Source organism: Vicugna pacos, chromosome 17, assembly GCF_048564905.1.
Source record: "Vicugna pacos chromosome 17, VicPac4, whole genome shotgun sequence".
Taxonomy (NCBI): domain Eukaryota; kingdom Metazoa; phylum Chordata; class Mammalia; order Artiodactyla; family Camelidae; genus Vicugna; species Vicugna pacos.
In genome coordinates, this window is record NC_133003.1 from 24,306,717 (window position 1) to 24,328,775 (window position 22,059).

Below are 22,059 nucleotides of genomic sequence, written 5' to 3' on the forward strand. Positions count from 1 at the left end.
AACATTTTCATTTTGAGGATGCTATAGCCACTTTACTCTCCAGGTCCACTAATACAATGATGCTTACTTTAACAGTTTCCTCATTCATGGAATACATATTTATGGAGTGCCTGTTACCTGCCAGGCATTGTTCCATGCTCTAGGGATCAAATGATGAACAAAACAAAGTCCCTAACCTCTTGGGGGCTTACAGTCTAACCTGATCATAAGTAGCCGCCCATGCTCCTTCTACATGACTCAGTCTTACACATTTAATAAAGAAAACCATCTCAAATAGCAGAGTGACAGGATTGCAACATGCTGCACTATCAAGTTTAGGGGTGAACTTAAATAGCAACTTGGGGAAATTTTAGCATTTCATACTGACAGAATCCCACGAAATAAAGCATCCCCATGCCTCTTCCCTTCCTGCAGCTTATACCTTCACTTTTCAAAAAATATTAGTAATATTTCAAAAGTAATTACCTTAGCAAAGTGTGACTTCTTGTAAGCATCCATATACATCTTGTGCTATTTCTACACCCTTTTCCTTCTCTCTTTAAGAAGATGCATTTCAATGTACAATAAGTAGTAATAAACTTCTGCTTCATTTCTTTAATACAAATTGGATGTCTGTGCATATTCAGAAAATTGAAGAATACAAGAACTAGGAGAGAAATAAAGGTAATTATGTAGAACAATGTGAGGGGCCAAGACTTTTCTTTATTTTCCCACCACCTGTCCCCATTTGCTCCCATCCTTCAGGCAAAGGAAACTCCCTCCCACCCCTTCCACCACCCACTTAATAACATAACACCATCAGTTATTCCTTCTGTACAACATCTCTCCCCAACAGGGTTAGTCCCATCAGAGCATACAATATGCTCCAATGCTTCCATCTCAATAATAAAAAATAACCTCTCTTGACCCCTGCATGCCCTCCAAGAACTTGTCCATTTCTCTACTCTCCCTTCACAGTAAGAAGTCTCGTCTCATGCCATTTCCTCTCTTCCTACCCAACCTGGCTACCATCTATTCTAACACAGTGACATTGCTTTTGGCCAGGTCACCAACGACCTTCCAATCACCAAATACAAGGGTCTCTTCTCTGATCTTACCAGGTCCCCCATCTACACAGTAAAATCCTCCTTTTCAAAGTATTTTCTCCTCTCAGCTACTGTGACACTACTGTCCTGGTTTTCCTTCTTCCCCTCTGGCCAATCCATATCAGTCTCTTTTGCTGGCTCCTCCAGAATCACACAAACTCTAAATTTTGGAATTCCTCAGTGCTGAGTGTTGAGCTCTCTTTTCCCCATACACAATCAACATTCTCTTCAAAGATGATAGCATGAAAATCCATGGCTATAAATATGACTGATATTACAAGGACTTACTCCCTGAGCTCCAGACACACATGTCCAACTACTTATTTGGAATCTTCTTTTTAATGCCACACAGGCAGCCAAAACTGAACTCTATATTTGCTTCCAAATCCAACTCTCCTCAGGCTTCCCCATCTCAGTACTGCACAACCAACCAAGACAAAAACCTGGAAACCACACTGATGGCCCACTCACCTTTACTCTATCCATTAGCAAATCCTACTGAGGGTACTGTGACCATATATCTTGAAATCAATCACTTCTCTCCATCTTCACTGCTACCATCCTAATCCAAGCCACCTCGATTAATGCAGTAGCCTCCAAATTGCCTCCCCTTTCACACTTGGAAGTCTAGACTCTACACAGCAGATAGACATCTTTTTAAAAGGCAAAGCAGATCCTGTCACAATCCTACTTAAAGACTTTCAGTAGCTTCCTAAATAATAAAACTCCAAACTCCTTACCAGGAGTTTAATAAACTCCTAACTCCTTACAAAGCCCTGGAGGATGTGATCCCTACTTATCACTCCATCTTTCTTCCATTCATACTCCCTCTATTACCTAACTCATCACAGATTCTTTCCTACCTCAGGGCCTTTGCAAATACTATCCCCTTGCCCAAAGTGCTCTTCACACAGCTGCTTCCTACCCCTCACCTCTTAAGTCTAAAGTCACTAGCACAAAAAGATTTTTTTCTCATCACCCTATTGAGCATATCTTCATCTCACTCGCTAACATATCACTCAGTCACCAGTCAGGTACTTATCACAAATACTAGGTTCTATTTATTTCCTTAATAGTTTATTATCTCTCTACTTTCCCACTATACAAGCTTCCCTCTGTTTAGGTTGTATATGCAGGGCCAATAAATATTTGTAGAATGAATGGCAGAAAAGAAGTTGTAAATCAAGGATGGAGGAAGGAGGAGAAGGGAAGAAAAGAAAACATTTCTAATCTATACCCAGGTTTCCACCAGAGTTTTGTAATACAGATTTTTCCACATTGTAAGTGAAAGTAGAGGTTCGCCATTGGCTAAGTTGAGCCTAACAGTAATACTCAGTATAGAACTTAACCTATTCGTAAAGCACAGGCCTAGCAGCAATCTGTTTATTTTATACTCAGTGCATTTCTATCAAAAGATCAAATTCAGTTACTGCTTCTCTACAACTAGTCTCAGGAGTTACCAGGCACACTTTAATTTGCCAATGTAAATGAGGAGAAAAATTTGCTTGGGGGGAGGGTAACAGCTCAGTGATAGAGCACACGCTTAGCATGCACAAGGTCCTGGGTTCTATCCCCAGGTAATTTCATTAAAAAAAAAAAAGGAAAGAAAAAGGAAAAAAATTTTCTTAGAACATAATGCCAAAAAGAGGAAAAGATAATCATAAAATTTAAGTGCTTTATGCCTAAATTCATTAGAAAATGCCTCTAAAAAAGCAAAATGTTAAAAAGGAGTGATCAGTAAATGGAGTTATGTTATTATCTCTGTATACGTTTAAAATTTCTCATAATGAAAAGTTAAATAAATAAAAGTACATCCCTCTAAGAAGTCAAAAGCAAATAAGTATCTCTGGGTCACAGATATTTTCCTGGCTCAAGTGTACTCTGTTGCCATCTGGAGACTTAATTTAAATGAATTGATAACCATTGTTTTCATAAGACATCAGCTCCTTGGGAGTATCTGGGGGCCCTCCTACCTGCTTGGTGTGTCAGCCCTCCAGTCCAGAATCTTTTGGTGAGAATCTCCAATAATCACAGCTCAAAAACAGAGCAACTTTAGGGGAGAAATAAAATCGTTTAAAAGGGGAAAGTAGTGGAAGCACAAAGAAGTGGAAAATAAACGATTTTTGCTTAAATTCAAACATTTTTCTCCTAGAATTTTAATGACGTAATATTTCTCTCTAAAGTAGCACGTCAGATTCTGAAAGAGAATTACAGAAGACTAAATACAAATACGCCAGAAGCCAGCATCCCCACTGAAAGCAACCCTTCTCCCCAGGACTCCTTCTCTATGGCATTAGATAAAATGTTGCTGCCATCAGTGTTGGAGACGCCAATATGAAGGCTTCATTTATTAGGTGGCACACAGAAAAGAATCTAAGCTGCTCCGGTGGTTGTTAATTTTTTTAATTTTTTTTGCTACAGAAATACTTTAGTCTATGGGGGAAAAAATAGAAGTTTATTTTCAGTTTATTTGGACTGAAGAAAATAATCCTATCAAAAAAGTAAGGGACTGCAGCTAGGTACAATTTAACAAATTGATTATATCCTTACATGTGGATCCAAACCAGCACATGAAAGATCCATTTATTTATGTTTCCATGTAGCACAGGATTATCCTTTAAGAAAAATAATTAACATTACAGAAATTCAAAATAACCTGATGAATGAAATAAGCTGGTACTTGAATATAAATTATTTAACTCATCAAAAACATGCTAAATTACTCCCTGAAGATAACTTTTAACATTAAAAGCCCTTACAATTTCAGTTTTTAAGGAAAAAAGCAAGGATGTGAATTTCATAAATAAATAAATTACAGCAGAATTCTAAATCCATAAATGTAATCACTGCACAGGATTTCATTTTGCCTTTTTTGGGGGGATGAGGGGGGGGGTGGAGGAAGTATTTTTTGGTCTATCAATGACAGACCCCATATCCAAGAAAGAGACATTCAATCTAAATCCCTAGTCCAATTTTAATTGGGGCTTGGGGAAACAGAGAAAAGGGCAAGGCAAACAGAAGTCCCACTAATTCCTACCATTTCCACTATGATCTCCCTCCCTATCTTGAGAGATTAAAATGTTGCCATCCCTAATCAAAAATAAGCTTATCGATAATGGATTCATGTCACAAATACTGATGAGCACTGAACAAAAATACAGTTTGAAATCAAGTATATGTAGACTTTGGTGTCCTTGTTCATAACGGAGAGGAGGAGCAACAAGGTGCTGCTGGCAATGCGTCCTGGGGGAGAGGAGAGATAGGGATGATCTGAGTAGCAAAGGGAAGAGCATTTAGTCAGAGGTACCATAAATACAAGCCTGTCACATCTTAGACCCATAACGGACAGCGGGGCCCTGAGCAATGACTCTGTAATCAGATTAGGAGAGGCCAGTATGATCCTTTAGGTGACAGAGATCTAATCTGGGACACAACTGGGCCTAAACACAGATTTACTGAACTCACGGAAATGATCACTTAATCACAATAAGAGATCACAGCCACTATGAAGATATGTTTCCTGTCATGTTCCATTTCTAGAGGCTGAGTTCACGTTTGTGGTTCAACACATGGATATGACTAACCTACGCTGGGATTTGATTCTTAGCTTTCTAATGTTTCACTCATGATCTCAGATCTTACCCTGTGCTATTAATTTGGTTTGTCCTACATCTAAGTTTGTCTCTACACATGAGTTAAATAAGTACCACCTGTGCTAGATGGTTCGTGTTGGTGCTCAGCCCCACTCTCACCCTTCCAGACGCTCCCTGAATCACCAGGAGTGAAATGTGCATTCTCAGCCCCCAAGTCAGCCGTGCTCTAAGCCGCCTCTGGCAGCACCCCTGACAAGCATACTGGTTCCTGCCTGGCTATAGTGAACTCCAGCAGCATAGATGGAAAAAGAGGGCTTGTGGGCTCTGGGTAATACCATCTTCCCCCTTTGCTCCTCCAGCCCTTCCTTTTGTATCCAGTTCCTAGAATTATATTCCCTTTTGACTGGAGCACTTGGGAATGGTTTCCTGACTAGACACTGACTGATAGCCTACCAAATTCAGAATTTACATAATTCACAAACCATGGTGGGGAACTATGCAATAAAATATTCATTCATCCATTCAGTCAACAAGTTTTTACTGAGCACCTACTATATGCCAGACCCTGTTCTAGGTGCTGGAGATATACGAGTAAACAACACAGACAAAAATTCCTATCCTCAAAGAGATAAGATTCAAGTAGGAGAGAGAGATAATACAAAGTGTTAGATAATAAATGCCAAGGAGAAAAAAAATAAGCAATGGACAGGGTCATGAAATGTTGGAGGAAGGCTGACATTTTCTTTCTTTTCTTTTAATTGAGGTATGGTTGATTTACAACATTAAATAAGTTTCAGGTACATAACATATTATAAAATATTATAACATATAAACATAAACATATTATAAAATATTGACTATATTCCCTATGCTATACAATACATCCTTGTAACTAATTTATTTTATACATAGTTGTTTGAACCTTTTAATCTTGTCTGTCCCCACTTCCTTCTCCCTATTGGTAACCATTAGTCTGTTCTCTGTATCTGTGAGTCTGTTTCTTTTTTGTTATACTCACTAGTTTGTTTTATTTTGTAGATTCCACATAGAAGTGATATCATACAGTATTTGCCTCTCTTGTCTGACTTACTCCACTAAGCATGATACCAGGAGGGTTGAAATTTTAAGTACATGGGTCACTGAGGTAATGCGGGGGAAAAGACCCCAAGGAAGTGAGGGAGCTCGTCACGCACATACTACAGGAAGGCATTCCAGGCAGAGCAAACAACATGTGCAAAAATCCTCAGGAGGGAGCCCCCTTGGCTTGCTGGAGAGCAGATGGTAGGAGGAAGTCTGAGAGGTGGGGAGACCAGGCCATAGGTAGCCTTGCAGGACACAACAAAGGCTTGAGTGACAGCAGGAGATTCTGAGCATAAGAGTGATATTATCCAACTTACCTGTTAACAGGATCTCACTACATCAAGGGTAGACTGCAGGGGGCAAGGGCAGAAGGAGGGGAATCAGTTAGGAGGCTACTGCAATAATCTAGATGAGACTGGATGATAGCTAAGACCAAAGCAATGACAGTGAGGATGCTGAGCAAATCCTGAATATATCTTCAACTCCTAAATGATCCTTAAAAACTCAGGAACTGGTCCCTGAATCTTGCTGAAACTCACACCAATAGAAATTTCTATAGGACTCCTACCAGGTGAGCATACAATTAGCCAAAGAAAATGTTATAATTGCAAATCAACATTCTGCAATAGTCAATGTAAAAGTCAATGAAAAATAATCTATAACATAGTAAGGGTTATAAAAATTTTAATAAATCAAAATACCAAATGACTCACATATAAGCACTCAGCATAACAACCTCCCTCAGCAATTACTGAGCTAACAAGGAAGCTGAACAGATAATATAAAGTAAAAAGTTTGAGGCCCATTTAGGATATACCATAATTCTTGCCAAGCTGCATGCTTATGACTACAAGATAACAGTTTCCCCTCCATCCCCTACATCCTGACTGCTGCTCACTCCAGTTCTAGGTGGGTCCCAATGGGACTGCCTACAGTTCCAGATATAAGAGCCCACAGATCACTGTAGCTAGTTCTTTGCTTCTACTACTCTCAAAGAAGAGTTAGCAGGAGCCTTACCAAAGGTTTTGGATGAAGTACTGAAGATAAAGGCTTGGAAAGGGATTTGAAAAGGAAAAGTTCAGGGTTATTTTCTTATTTTACACTGGGTCTTTTCTGCATTAAAAAATTAATGTTTTTGTTTTAGAAAGTCTTACACTAACAATATGGTACATGAATAATTATTCAGAGATCATTCACTCTCTGACCTTTACTCCCATAAAAACCACTTCAAAAAATAATACCCTACAAAAATGTTAGCCCCTTCTCCCATCCCTGTCAAAACATCTTCCATAGGAGGCACTCTGTGCCTTTTTGATGGTACCTAAACACTAGCTGTTCTGTATCTCATCCTATCCCAGTACTATAAGCTTCTCAAGAGCAGAAAACTTACTCAAATTTGCATTCCCTAAACTCCTAGCACCACTGCTTTATAAAGTTTGCTAAATAAATTTCTCTGGTATCAGATCACGGTACCTCCAATTCACTAAAGAGGGAAAAAACCCACAGACAGCTTTATAACGCAGCAATAACATTCCTGCCTCTAGAGAGGGGTACTGTCATTTTCAGCAGAGAAGGAAATTCCACGCCCCCCATCTGCCTTGAGGTCAGTTTCTCTGACTAGCCCTTGTGTGCACACTGCTAATCAGGAGTGTTTTTTTCACTTGAGAGGTCATTAGAGCAGAACTCCTGTGTAAATTTACTAGGCATTATCCATAGGCAATTTGCTTGCTCCGTAGGCCTCTTCAAATCCTCTGAAGTTAAAATACGCCTTCAAATCACTGTTTCTTCCACCTGTTCTTTAAGCACTGAACGGTCCAACTTGCCAGGATGCCCTGCTGTTTCTAACACACCACACAATACAAGGAACTCGACTCACCCTAACTGCCTGAGATTTCTATACTTCTTTTTCTCAGATTACTTTCTGAAAGCACCTTATCAACCCATAAAACTTGCTTTTTGACATACCATGTGACACTGTTCCTTTGCCACAAGTCCAAGTCTACAAGTTGCATCCTTTTATCTGCCTTCATGGGTCACAACTACTCACTAGGGGAAAAAAAAAAACCTACTCACTAGAACACAACATAAATGGCAGAAAGAAGGCCACAGCAGAGTAAACACACTTGACTCAGGAAAGCCCAGTAGTGCACTCAGTGGCTGTGAGCCCCTGCAAGGAGTGCACAAGTGCTCCCCAAGCGGCAGCACCCCGGCTGCTGGCGCAGTGTGCGTGCTCTCTGAGCAACCACAACAGCCTGGGTTAGAAATATGTTACCATGAATTGTTATATATTTTCTGAGGAAAGTATTTTACAGGCAATGGCAATATGCAGAGGATATAATGACGTGCGTATGAATGTGTGCTCTTAGGAGTGTTCTGAAGTTCTTCCAATAAAGGGTAAGAACTAAGAACCTGGATTACTGAAATATATAACACTGTAGGATTCAACTACAGAATGCATCAAGATTCCAAATACAGTTTCTTCAGAAATTACTGCACTGGAACCAGAGCACTGTGTTTAAAATTCCTTATCAAGATTTTTATCCAATCTTTTAAAAACTTTAGCAGTATTAATTGCCAGTAAACAAAATACAAAAAAATTCCATAAAGTGATATAATTTGTTAGCCAATCTATGCTGCTGCGATTTTCTCAAAACCAAAACACAAACACAAACACAAATTACTGAAATTGATAACAAGCAGCAGGCCTCGAGCTTTAAAGGCATGGTTAACACCTCACAGTCTATCACGCTGGGTGGGAATTCTGCCCCCTCCCACTCCTGCCACATAGGAAGGGGAAGGAGTGGTGGGATGTGTGGAAGGCCCCTGCGTACCTTTACCTCCAACTCCTCTTATTCTACTGCAGCCAGTGACAGAGGATGGTCTACTTACAGAAATATATTAACTTATTAAAAATATTTTTTTAATTTAAGTATTAGAAAGCTTGTCTTAATCCAAGCAAGTTCAGTTATCACTAGCCCATGATACTGTTTATAGCATAAAAAATTGAAAATAACCCAAAATGTATACATATAGGGAACCAACTCAATAAATTATGGTGCATCCATATAACAGAGTACTAGGCAATCATTAAAAGAATGAGGCAGATCTCTGGGTACCGGGTATATCCAAGGTATATTTGTTTTTTAATTGAAGTACAGTCAGTTACAATGTGTCAATTTCTGGTGTACAGCACAATGTCCCAATCATACATATGCATATATATATATATTCATTTTCATATTCTTTTTATCCAAGACATTTTAAATGAAAAGAGCACTACCAATTGTTTTTTTTTAAGTGGGTGGGGAAATACATATCTTTATTCAAACAGAATTTTTCTGGAAGAAAACAAAAGAAACTAGGAATAACAGCAGCCTGCAGAAGGGACTGAGGGACTAGGAGTCTCAGTAAAGGAGTATACTCTTTTTCACTATTCAAAAAATATTTTACTAGGTACATGTATCCCTGTCTTAAAAAAATAAATTAAGAAGTACTTGAGTCTGTGATTATCATAAATATAAAGCAATGCATGAAAAAGTGTTGCCTATTAATAGCAATCTCATCTTTCTTACCTATCTCTAAATTCTTTGTGGAAGAAATTGAATTCAGTGAAACAGGGGTGGGTGGAGGGGTGAGATATGAAGAGGTCCATTCTACTCACAGTAACTTTCAATTTTCCGCCATAACAGTTAAAAAAAAAAAAGTGTATCTGCTCCTCAAAGCAAGATGGAAAAAATCTCTTAAATGTTTGGCTCCATTGTAACCAAAATTTGAATGATTCAACCATATTAATAAGTATGCAACTAAAAGTTCAATTACATTTTATATGTTAATATCATATACTAATCATATTATGAGTAAAAAAATTTACATAATTATCTTTTTGTTTCTAAACTAACAAAGAACTTTAGAATTACTGAAGAGCCCAAATTTCCTAAACTTCCTCCAGCCAAAAATCAGTTAGGTAAAAAACCAGAGAGTTTTTTCCCCCATAGCTTCAAAATTTCCAAAGTTTTTCCATTTCCAAGCAAACATGGGTTGGAGGGTGAGAGGGGTTAAGTCTAGGCCTAGTTCACCCTCTTCCACCTCTGTGGATGCCTACCCTGGTCTCAGGGACCCCAGGTCCTTACCCAGATACAACATCATCTTACTTCAACTGGGGTTAAAAATATTTTTAATACCAACTATTTTCGCAGCTTTTTTTTACAGCCGTTTTTAACTTGTGCCAAAAGAAGCTTTTATCAAAATTTCCAAATATAAAGATTTGGAAAAAACTCCAAATATTCTCCACTTAAGATCTGAAAGTTATTAAAAATTTTTCTGATTTGCTTTCTCTTTCTATATATATGTGCATATATGTATACTTTACGAGCAATTTGAAAGTGAAGATATCACAGCTCACCTCTAAACTCTTCAGCCTACTTCTCCCAAAAATAAGGGCATTCTCATATATAATCACAATGCTACTATCACACCTTAAAAAAAAATCAATTCCTTAATATCACCTATTATAAGGTACATAGTTTTTAAAAATTTTAAGCACGAAAGATTTCGTCAAGAACCTTACTGAAGGAATGTATTTTAATAAACTGATTAAATTTATTATTACTTGTATTTCACCATTTTTATTTTTAAAATATAATAATACTTTATAAAAATTAAGTTAAAAAATCAAATTTTAAAAATAAAATTTTAGGGGGAGTATAGCTCAGTGGTAGAGCACATGCATATCATGCACAAGGTCCTAGGTTCAAGTCCCAGTACCTCCATTTAAAAAAAAAAACTTAAAAAAAGGTAACTTTTAAAAATAGTAAAAGAATAATTATGGTAATCAAATGAGGCAAAAAGTATGAAAGTGGCACATGCAAGACTGACATCAGAGGAGCCGTGAGATAGTGGAGGACCCGCAGGACTGCGCATGAGAGGATATACAGAAGGGCAGGGTCTCAGCATGGCTGGAGGGAGGGTACCTGTGAGAGAGAGATGAGCGGGGCAAGTGATGGCACAAGCTCTTCAAGGATTCTGTGCACATTCCTGTAGAGCCGGACTTTACCCTGCTGGCAGCAGGATGTTTTGTGATAAAATCAAGTTTGTTTAGAAAGATCTATCTGGCCACAGTGCGTTGGATGGTTTGGAGGGGGAGGGCAGGGGGTGGAGGGGCTGGGCAACCATTTGGAGGCAACAGAACATACTTTTCACTGCAAATACTTAACATTTAAGTTACATTATGGGTTGAACAAACCTGCTATACTGGTAAGTGAACAAAACAAAAACAGTAAAACTAAGTTTACTTGACTGTTCATGTTGTAGAAGAGTACTTTTAAAGAAAGATAAGACTCAATAAAAACTTCTGTAAAAAAGGAACCCTTGGGCACTTTTGAAGGTTTCTGCATTTAATGGAGCTGGCTCTTTTTAATATCTAGTTTGACTTCCAAAAGTGGCTCTCCTTTTCCCTGGCAAGACTCATCATGGCACTAATTTTATATTTATCAGTCACAATTAAAATAAAACCCTAAAATCTGGGACAAGACAAGGATGCCCACTATCACCACTCCTATTCAACATAGTCCTGGAAGCCCTAGCCACAGTAGTCAGGCAAGAGAAAGAAATAAAAGGGATCCAAATTGGAAAAGAAGAGGTAAAAGTGTCATTATATGCTGACGACATGTTACTATATATAGAAAACCCTAAAAGGTCCACACAAAAGCTACTAGAGTTGATTGAAGAATTCAGCAAGGTAGCAGGTTACAAAATTAACGTTCAAAAATCAGTTGCATTTCTTTACACTAACGATAAATCAACAGAAAAAGAAAGTAAAGAAACAATCCCCTTTAAAATAGCACCCAAAGTAATAAAATATCTGGGAATAAATCTAACCAAGGAGGTGAAAGAATTATACACAGAAAACTATAAACCATTGATGAAGGAAATTAAAGAAGACTTTAAAAAATGGAAAGATATTCCATGCTCTTGGATTGGAAGAATCAATATTGTTAAAATGGTCACACTGCCCAAGGCAATCTACAGATTTAATGCAATCCCTATCCAATTACCCAGGACATATTTCACAGAACTAGAACAAATCATAATAAAATTTATATGGAACCATCAAAGACCTAGAATTGCTAAAGCATTACTGAAGAGAAAGAAAGAGGCTGGAGGAATAACTCTCCCAGACTTCAGACAATACTATAGAGTTACAGTCATCAAGACAGCATGGTATTGGTACCAAAACAGACATATGGACCAATGGAACAGAATAGAGAGCCCAGAAATGAACCCACAAACCTTTGGTCAACTCATCTTCGACAAAGGAGGCAAGAATATACAATGGAATAAAGACAGTCTCTTCAGCAAATGGTGTTGGGAAAACTGGACAGCAGCATGTAAAACAATGAAGCTAGAACACTCCTTTACACCATATACAAAAATCAACTCAAAATGGATTAAAGGCTTAAACATAAGACAAGATACAATAAACCTCCTAGAGGAAAACATAGGCAAAACATTATCTGACATACATTTCAAAAATTTTCTCCTAGAAGAAATAAAAGCAAGAATAAACAAATGGGACCTAATGAAACTTACAAGCTTCTGCAGAGCAAAGGAAACCAGAAATAAAACAAGAAGAAAACCTACGGAATGGGAGAAAATTTTTGCAAGTGAAACCGACAAAGGCTTGATCTCCAAAATACATAAGCAGCTCATACGACTCAATAAGAAAAAAATAAACAACCCAATCCAAAAATGGGCAGAAGACCTAAACAAGCAATTCTCCAAGGAAGACATACAAATGATCAAAAAGCACATGAAAAATTGTTCAATATCACTAATTATCAGAGAAATGCAAATCAAAACTACAATGAGGTATCACCTCACACCAGTCAGAATGGCCGTCATTCAAAAATCCACAAATGACAAATGCTGGAGAGGCTGTGGAGAAAGGGGAACCCTCCTACACTGCTGGTGGGAATGCAGTTTGGTGCAGCCACTATGGAAAACAGTGTGGAGATTCCTCAAAAGACTAGGAATAGACTTACCATATGACCCAGGAATCCCACTCCTGGGCTTGTATCCAGAAGGAAATCTACTTCAGGATGACACCTGCACCCCAATGTTCATAGCAGCACTATTTGCAATAGCCAAAACATGGAAACAGCCTAAATGTCCATCAACAGGTGACTGGATAAAGAAGATGTGGTATATTTATACAATGGAATACTACTCAGCTATAAAAACCAACAACATAATGCCATTTGCAGCAACATGGATGCTCCTGGAGAATGTCATTCTAAGTGAAGTAAGCCAGAAAGAGAAAGAAAAATACCATATGAGATCGCTCATATGTGGAATCTAAAAAACAAAAACAAAAACAAACAAACAAACAAAAACAAAGCATAAATACAGGACAGAAATAGACTCACAGACAGAGAATACAGACTTGTGGTTACCAGGGGGGTGGAGGGTGGGGAGGGATAGACTGGGATTTCAAAATTTTAGAATAGATAGACGAGATTACGCTGTATAGCACAGGGAAATATACACACAGAGAAATATAACTCACAGAGAAAAAAATGTGACAATGAGTGTGTATATGTCCATGAATGACTGAAAGATTGTGCTGAACACTGGAATTTGACACAACATTGTAAAATGATTATAAATCAGTAAAAAAGGTTTAAAAAAAAAACCAATGGGAGAGAGGTGGGGTGCAGAAAAGACCAAGTGGTTTTCAGAAATGCAGAGTTCGAGTGTCTTGGGACAGTACTGACAGCAACTCCAGGGAACTCCACTTATAGCCTAAGGACCAGATGCCAGCTCTGCCTCAGAGGAGGAAGATAGCAGCACCGGGAGGTCTAAGTGGCAGGAAAGGATGCCAGCCCTTCACTCCCCCTCCACCAGGATGCTACTTTCACTTATTTTATATATTGGGCTTCCCAGAAAGATTTTACTTAACAAAGGGCTCCACAGCTTTAAAAATGTTTGAAAACCAAGGAGTCAGAACTGTATATTTTATGGTCAGAGGCTGGTAATTGAAAAATAAGACTGTGTTCCAGAGGAAAGTTGCCGGGGACAAAATGGACATCATCACTGAGGAGGAACATAAAAAAAAAAAGTGCCCTAGGCAGATGGGCTGGCGAGAGAAGTAGCAGCTTTCGGGTAGACTGTGAGGGTCTGTTTGGGACTTGTGGATTTTGAGGGGCCAGTGAGGCAACCAAACTGGACAGGTCCAGACAGCAGAGGATATACGGATCTGAAGCTCAGCAGAAAAGTTTAGGGGGACACAAGAGCTAAATGAAGTCTAAATGTGGGTGAATCCACCAGGAAAGGATTCAACAAGAAAGGTACAAACAACAGAGGGTCGGAAACGGTCCCAGAAGGCAAAAAGAAAAGGGTCTGCATCAAGACAGGACCATGTGGAGCCAGACCCACACACAGCCACTTCAGGAGGAGACCTTGAATTTGGGGTAGTCTGTCCACAGCAGAGAGGGCACAGGCTGGACTGGTGGAGGCAGTGCTCTACAGAGCAGAGGCTGTAGAAGGGCAAAGGGACCAGAGTAAAGTGTACTGGCCAAAAAGCAAATGAAAGACTGAACAATGAATGGGTCCGGGCCTAAAGGGGGTGAAACTCTCTGAGTGGGAAAGGTCGCAATGAGGTCAGAAGATGAGACACAGAGAGTAGGGAAGCCTCTTAATAAGGCTGTGGAAAAAGAAAACCACACCAGAACCTCAGATTTCACTAGCAGAATGTTCTGGAAAGAGCTCCTCTCAAAGTTAATAGGAAGCCAAAATCAGGGTAAAGGTCAAGGGGTGAGTAGGGAGAAGAGGCAGCGTTTTCAGAATTCCATTGTGCCTTAAGGCCCTGGATCTGGCTGCCGGAGCCACAGAGCCCTCCTCAAGAACTCACTGCAGAGAAGGGAGGTCCACTCTAGAAGGCGAAGTCAGAAGAGCCCACTCAGCCCTCTCCAGTGGGGTCTAGCAACAGTCACTTAGAGTTTCTCTCACTTCACCCAGGAGCTCCTCTGTGTCCTTAAGGAAAACCAGTCGCAGATAATCCCTAAGAGCAGATTAAGTCTGTTTCCCAATTTGTGTAGTGTTACTCATATTAACAATAAAAAAACTTTAGTATATTTTAAATGCAAATACAATGCAAAATTGAGGACTAGAAAATCAACTTCCAAAGGGAAACAAAATTAAAATAATAAACATTAACTATATTAAAAAGGTCAAAGGGTTCAGATATCATAAATGACCATAACAGCAACCAAATACCCAAAGTTTTTCTAGCTTTAGCTACTAGACCACTTACCCCTGTACATTTTGCTCAATAATAAAAATGAAAACTAACCAAAAGGAAACCATACTCCTGAAAAGAACAGCTACCTTTTTTTTTTTCCGAAAAGAATATCTCTTCTAACAGTTTACTTAAAACCATCAATTCTTACATTAAAAATTAACAAACTGACTCTGGTATATAAACTGAAATTTTCAGAATGTTTAACTGGCAATTCAGGAATTTCAATGATACACAATGGGGACAGGATTGTGTAAAATAGGTGCTCCCTAGTGCCCAAGGGACAATATCTTGGCAAAGAAACTGATACTTTCAGTAAAGCCTTACTAACTCTAGGGAACAACTAACTACTCTGATTTTCTTAAGAACTGAGCAGTAATTTAAGGCATACACACACACACACACACACACACACACACACACACAAAATCTGGCTTCATGACACTCACTGTCATGAAGATAGTGAAAAGCACCCTTGCAAGAAGGCACGGGGGGAGGGGATGATAAAGAGATTTCTAAGGTGTCCTCTACCATTATGGGAACAAACAGTCCAGTATTCAGGAAACTCACCACATGTCTACTAACCAAAACAGGCAAAAATAATAGTAAAAAAAACAATAATGATTTTTTTAAGCCTTCCACCTCTTCAGCTATTCTGAAAGTGCTAACTGCTCAACCCATACTCCATAGTTCTGTCAAACCTGCTTTCTCTCTATGACTGGATATTTCCCAAATACAGAGTTAAAGTAATATAATAATAAAGCTAAAATACAAAGCACTAATTATGTGGCGATATTATTATGTAAGCTATTAAGCTGCTGTATATACTCATTAGTTTTCCATTAATACAGAAACAAAAGTGATATATGGCAAAACCTCAGCTAACCAGAACAGCTGGGAATGAGTCACTGTATAACCATGACTGAAGGCTTATTTACAACTTTCGAACAGAAACTTTTTTGGTTAATTATTCTGGGTAGAATGCTTTGACTCAGACCAATAACTGTTAACATCAGTGACTACACAATAAGGTGGTATCCTAAGACCCACACGGCTCTCTGTCCCAATCCAAATGGGATCCTAGACTGTAGGAACCTTTGTTTTTACACTTTCCCTGTCTTCTACCCTGCTGTGACATCCTGCTTCCATCTCTCTCTTTCGTTCCAATAACCACGTGTGTCAGAACTACCTCTGAGGAAAAGGTACCTCGTTGTCACAGCTCTGCTGGCACCTACAGACTTCTTCCAAAGGAGGTAAATGAGTCCTAGTGTACAGGGTTCCATGACCTATTTTACCTGCTGTGGAAATGCATTTCCTCAAAAAGAAATTCTGACACACATGCTGTAATATGGATGACCCTCGAGGACATCATGTCAAGTGAATAAACCACTCACAAGAGGACAAATACTGTACAATTCCACTTACATGAGGTAGCCAGAATGGTCAAATTCACAGAGGCGAAGTGGTCTGCCGGGGGCTATGGGGAAGCGGGAATGGGGAATTACTGTCAATAGTACAGAATTTCAGTCTGGGAAGACGAAAAAGTTCTGGAAATGGATAGTGGTGATAACTGCACAACACTGTGAATGTTCTTAACGTCACTGAATTGTCTACCTTAAAGTGGTAAATTTTACGTTACGTATATTTTACAACAGAAAAAATCAAAATTTTTCAAAATAATGAAAATTTACTTTCTCATTATTTACCATGTTCTAGAAGATATATTAAGTACATCTGTGTTATCATTATCACTCCAAGAAGGTTATTTTATAATGACATAAGTAAAAATAAGCCAAAGTGGTTTAAAACTACAATTCACAATTATCATATATTATCTTTAACATGGAAAAAAAACATGTTTTATAGGAACTGACTGATAAGAAAGAACCCTAGCAAAAATTCAGAGACAAGAAAGCACTCTAGTCTGGGTAGTAAATTAACTGAAATTAATGTAAAAAACTAGTGACAACTCACAGGTAGCCTTACCACTGAGCAAGTATTACATAGTAGCCACCTCAAATACTTAAAACCATTCTGGGTAAAAAAAACTATAATAATTTGGAATTCAAATCAAAGGACTTGTTGGTTAACACTTTTAACAGAATTTCAGCAGGGAAAACTCTTGAGGTATTTTAATGATTGCTAAAGTTCTCATTCCATCTCATGTTGTCATTCCAAATACAACTGTCCTGGACTTGAAGCTGCCAACAAACCAGCCTCCATCTCTCATCTAAGACCCCACTCTCCAAATGTCATCTCAGCCCATGATCAACTTTCCCAGACCAAGCAAGTACTCTCAACTGCCCTATCTACCCTAAATCAGTCTAGTGATTAACCTTTCTCTAGATTAAGCAACATCAGAAAGGAACTTGTATGCAGCACTTTACATCATGTTAGAAATGCCACTGAATAGCCTTTCCCCGCACAGTCCAGTGCTTGGCTCTCAAGTTTTGACTATCAAACCATAAAGTTCGGTAGGGACTCAATACTTTTAGCACAATATATAGACATTATTTTTTTTTTAGTTATGTCCTTGAGTGACGATCTAATGACAGCTGAATAAATTTATAAACATCCTCTTGAATAAAAGTGACTAGAAAATAATTACAAATCCTTAGGTACCTTTGAGCAAGAGGCAAAGGTTTAGAATCAAACTTGTTAAAACTTCAGCAGTGAAGTCATAATTTTTCTATTAATAACTTGTCTTTGTTCTTATCCTGTCTCCCACTTTTGAAAAGTTTAAAAATGAACTTGTAACAACCTGACCACATCCTATTTTAAACGTATTCCAATGGGGCCAGTACCACTTGAAATCCAGTCATAGCAAAGTCCCAATCCCTGAAGTCTAATGGTTCAAAATCTCCCAGGTAACCAAAATCCCCAGAGACTTTCATCCAACTTAACAACTATGTACAAGAAGAAACATTTTTTTCAATTACAAAATATTCCAGTTACAAAACAAATGTTATTTACTGAAAGAAAAATACCCTGCCATAATATTTACTGATTACATGTTCTTTTATTCTCATTTAAATTGTTCTGAAATATTAACAGCCAAATAATTCCAGAAAGAACAGCTTCAAAAAATTATAATCTAGAAAAACTTTAATATAAAAATATTTAGCATTCAAAATACCTGCCTTATGGTCTTCTGCTTTTTGGATTGTTTTCATTTATTTAATGTGCACATGACATGAAGTCACAATAAAAAGGCCAATGAGGTTTGGCAGTTCACACTGTCCACAGACTTCAGAGTTAAAAGACAGCAGCTTCTACACCATCATTCTATAACTACACCCAGTCTAATTACCACTGTGAAAGCAAAATTACTCTACAGAAGCAGCAAGATTACAGATAAGAAAAGCATTTTTAAAGAGAAATATCAGGGTTTATTTAAAAAAAAAACAGCAAAAGAGGGAATTTCCTTTCATATATATTTTGTTTCTCATTTGGCATCTCTTCAGTTGTACCTCTCAAAAATTTAACAAATTTTAAGTTAAAATTTGATAATACAAAAGCTAAGATATCTAAAAAGAGCCAGAAAGAAAGAAAGAAAGAAAGAAAGAAAGAAAGAAAGAAAGAAAGAAAGAAAGGAAGAAAAAGTGGAGGATCGATAATAACTAAGTGATCAATTACTTTCTTTGCTAATAATGCTATGAAACTTGAGGTAGAACGACCAAATTCAGCTTAGTTTTTGGCCAACTGACTGATTTAGTCACAGAAAAACAGAATTTTTCAGCAGAATCATTTCACAAAACCTTTGAACTTTGTGGACTATGCTCCATACATTCCTACCACAGGCCCTAGACAGTTCCCAACCCATCCCACACAGATGGCCTGGCAGTAAAAACACAGGTCTTTGTGAGAAGAAGAATTCGCTTATAACCTCTAACTCCTCGCCTTAAGCAACAGAAACAAGAAAAAGTACAAGAATATCTCAAAGGGCATTTGGGAAAGATAAACAAATTGCTGAAGTACTTACTTCAGTGGGAAATACAAAAAACCCAATTTCCTAGCGGTCTAACACAAAAAGACACCTTAAACATGTTGAAATCTAAAGAAAACAAAAAAAAACCACACTTAACATAATTTTTAGTTACCTTTTGTTTCTTTTCATCACTAGAGTTTTAATGATATGATAAACTACGAAGAATATCTTGCATATATAAATCATTTGCTGTCATTTAAAAGGTTGTTAAAGCCTTATGCCCACATTCTTTAATTCACTGAACTTCAAAAATAAACTTTTATTTAACTTTGTCAGCAAATTCTAGGCTTTAAAGAACTGATTCAACTGACACCTTAAACTCGACTTATTGGGAAAGTGCATGATTCATTCTTCAAACCTACTGACTGGAAATATACTTATATTCCAAAAAGGGGAAGTAACAGATTAGTATCAGGCCTATGTTCACAAGGACTCCCAAGAACGACAGATCCAAACCTGCAAAGTACTGCCTCAGCTAAAAAATGACCTTCTGACTAAGAAGTCTCTCAAGTCACAATGTTCAGTTTTTCTAGACAGTAAAAATCCTAAGAATTGTTATAAAAGCATTAAGATCAAGCCGAAAATGACTGTAACTCCAGGTTTTAACATCTGTTGTCCTTCAGCTTAATTATTAATATTGCCCCCTTTCACCCTCAAAAGGGTATTCTTGAGAAGCAAAACTCACAAGCAGTCCTGATGGAAGTCAGAACAGTGGTCACCTTAGTAGAGGGAAGGTGTTTCCTGAACAGGAGGAATGTAAAGAGAACCCTTTGAGAGGCTGAAAATGTTCTATTTCTATCTTGACCTGAGTGTAGCCATCAGGGCATATATGTATGTAAAAAGTCAGTGAACTCCATGTACTTAAGATCTTACTGTAAGTTAGGCCTCAATAAACAAATAAATACATATAGAAAATTTCAAAAACACTGCAATAAATTTGTAACTATCTCTCCAGATAATAAATTACTTAAAATCATCCTAGATGGAGCTCCCAAAATATTTTTTCCAAATGTATTTTAATAAAGATGCACATTGCAAGCACTTTTACATAGAACCTTTTAAAGTCCAGACCAAGATTTTTCTTAATCTTTCACTTTAAAAACTCATGGAATTTTAGAACTGAAAGCACGAAGAATGATGATCTATTCATCCTCTTACTTTGCAAACAAGGAAAACCAAATCTATAAAGGGGAAGAAACATACCCAAGATAAGACAGCTAGTCAATGACAACAGTAGTCATAGAACTGTTTCCTGATCTCGGGCCACTCCCGTTTCCACCAGGCCGTTACTTTTCTGACACTGTAAGCAAATATCAACTCTGAATCTACCTGTGGCCTAGAAAGATTCAACATGTCCCTCAAAACACCAGGCCCCAAAGTGTACCCAAGAAGACACTCATTTTCCTCCTCTCAAGACAGTTGACAAGTGAACAATTATATTTTCAGGCATTTTACCTGCGATGCAATAAAGTGTGACATCTTAAAAATGTGGTTCAAGAGGAGAAGGCATATGCAGGGATTGACAAAAACCCATCTTATTTTTTTTCAAATCTCTGACGGTGTTTCGGTTCTTAAGACCATATCACTGCTAAGGAGGACTCACGAAACCTCGCTCGAAACCTCGCTCGGGGCAGTCCACCCGCAAGGCTTTGACTGACCGGCTGGGAACAACCCCCCTAAATAAAAAGCCTGTCCCTGGCGAGTGTGTCCTACCCAACTCCCGCCGCATAGCAAGGCGTGCAGGTGACCTGTGCTTTACGGCTCAGTTTTAGACCCCAAGGAACAGCTGACATCTTGTGAAAAACTTAACATAACACACATCCTCTCCGCCGGAATCTGTGTTCTCACAAGGCGTTTCTGCTCCCCACAGAGCAGGCCTGGCTTCTCAGGACACTGCTCGCCTCTCCACAGCTTCCTTCTCAGGGTTCAAAACGAGACTTTTAAGAAAAGAAATCGAAACGGTCACAGACCTCCCGAGCGGCAGGTCCGGCCGGGGTCGGGCGGCGGGTTCCCGGCGAGCCCACGGCCCGTTCGCGCGGCGCTAGGGAGGGCCGGAGCACTCCACCTCGCCGGCCCGAAGCAACCGGTTGCGCGGCCGCTAGACGCTCCGCCACCGCGCAGCGGCAGCCTTGGCCCTGCGAAGTTCGGACCGCCGCGCGGGCGGCGCGCCCCCGGGTCCTGATGCGGGTTCGCGCCCCGGCCCCGGAGCGAGCCCGGGGGGCGGGTCCGCGGGGGCTCGGCGGGCGGGAGCGCTGGACGCGCGGGGAGGGGCGCGCGGCGTGCCCAGCGCGCCGAGGAACTTGGACGCCCGCGGTGCCGCCGCCCCGCCACTTTCCTTTCACGCCCTGGGGCTGCCGCGCGCCGTGCTGCCCACCCCAAGCAGCAGGCCGCCGCTCGCCGCCGCGGCGAGGCACCCAGGCTCGCTCCTGCTGCCCGGCCGGCCGGCGCGCGGGGCCGCGGGGGCGCGCCAGGCCGCGCGCGGGCGCCGCGCTCCCCCCTCCCGCCCCGCCCCCGCCCCAACGTGCCGCCGCCGCCCGTTGGCGCCTCAGCCCGGGAGCCCGCCGCCCGCCCGCTCCTGGCGGATTTTCGCTGGCAAAGTTGCGCGGCCACCTCGAGGGAGCCGCTGTGCAGTCCCCTGCCCCGGCGCCGCCGCCGCCCCTTCAGGCCGCCGCGCGGGAAGGCCCAGCTGGCGGCCCCGCTTTTTTACCTGCCGGGAGTTTTCGCGCGCGCGCGCTCCCTCGATCGCTCTCTTTTCCCTTCTCGCGCTCGTTTTCTTTCTTTCTTTCCTTCTTTTCGCTCCTCCGAGCTGGCGCTTTTTCCGCTCTCGCCGCCCGCGCTCGCCCGCTCGCGCCCTCCTTCCTGCTGGGCTCGGCGGAGCGGGGCGGCCGGCAGCTCTCCCCGCCCCCCTCCACCCGCGCTCCGGCGGAGGCGGCGGTGGCGGCGCTCCGCGCTCCGACTCATTCCAATATGGCACGGGCACAGAGCGCATGCGCCCGCGCCCCCCCCCATCCGCGCTCC

At 40.2% G+C, this 22,059-nt stretch overlaps 1 protein-coding gene across 18 annotated transcripts in view; it reads right to left on the reverse strand.

Annotated features, from left to right (window-relative positions):
• Positions 1 to 22,000, reverse strand: part of SFMBT1 (Scm like with four mbt domains 1) — a 100,227-nt gene extending 78,227 nt beyond the window's left edge. For 6 of the 18 annotated variants that reach the window (XM_072941483.1, XM_072941482.1, XM_072941480.1 and 3 more), the window contains exons 1-2: positions 21,749 to 21,928; positions 466 to 646 (exon numbers count right to left, since the gene is read on the reverse strand). The gene's annotated coding sequence lies outside the window, so the exon portion shown is untranslated. Of the gene's footprint in view, positions 1 to 465; positions 647 to 21,011; positions 21,143 to 21,748 lie in introns of those variants that run through there. The other 12 variants (XM_072941479.1, XM_072941485.1, XM_072941477.1 and 9 more) reach the window with 7 other exon arrangements.
• Positions 22,001 to 22,059: the final 59 nt, after the last annotated feature.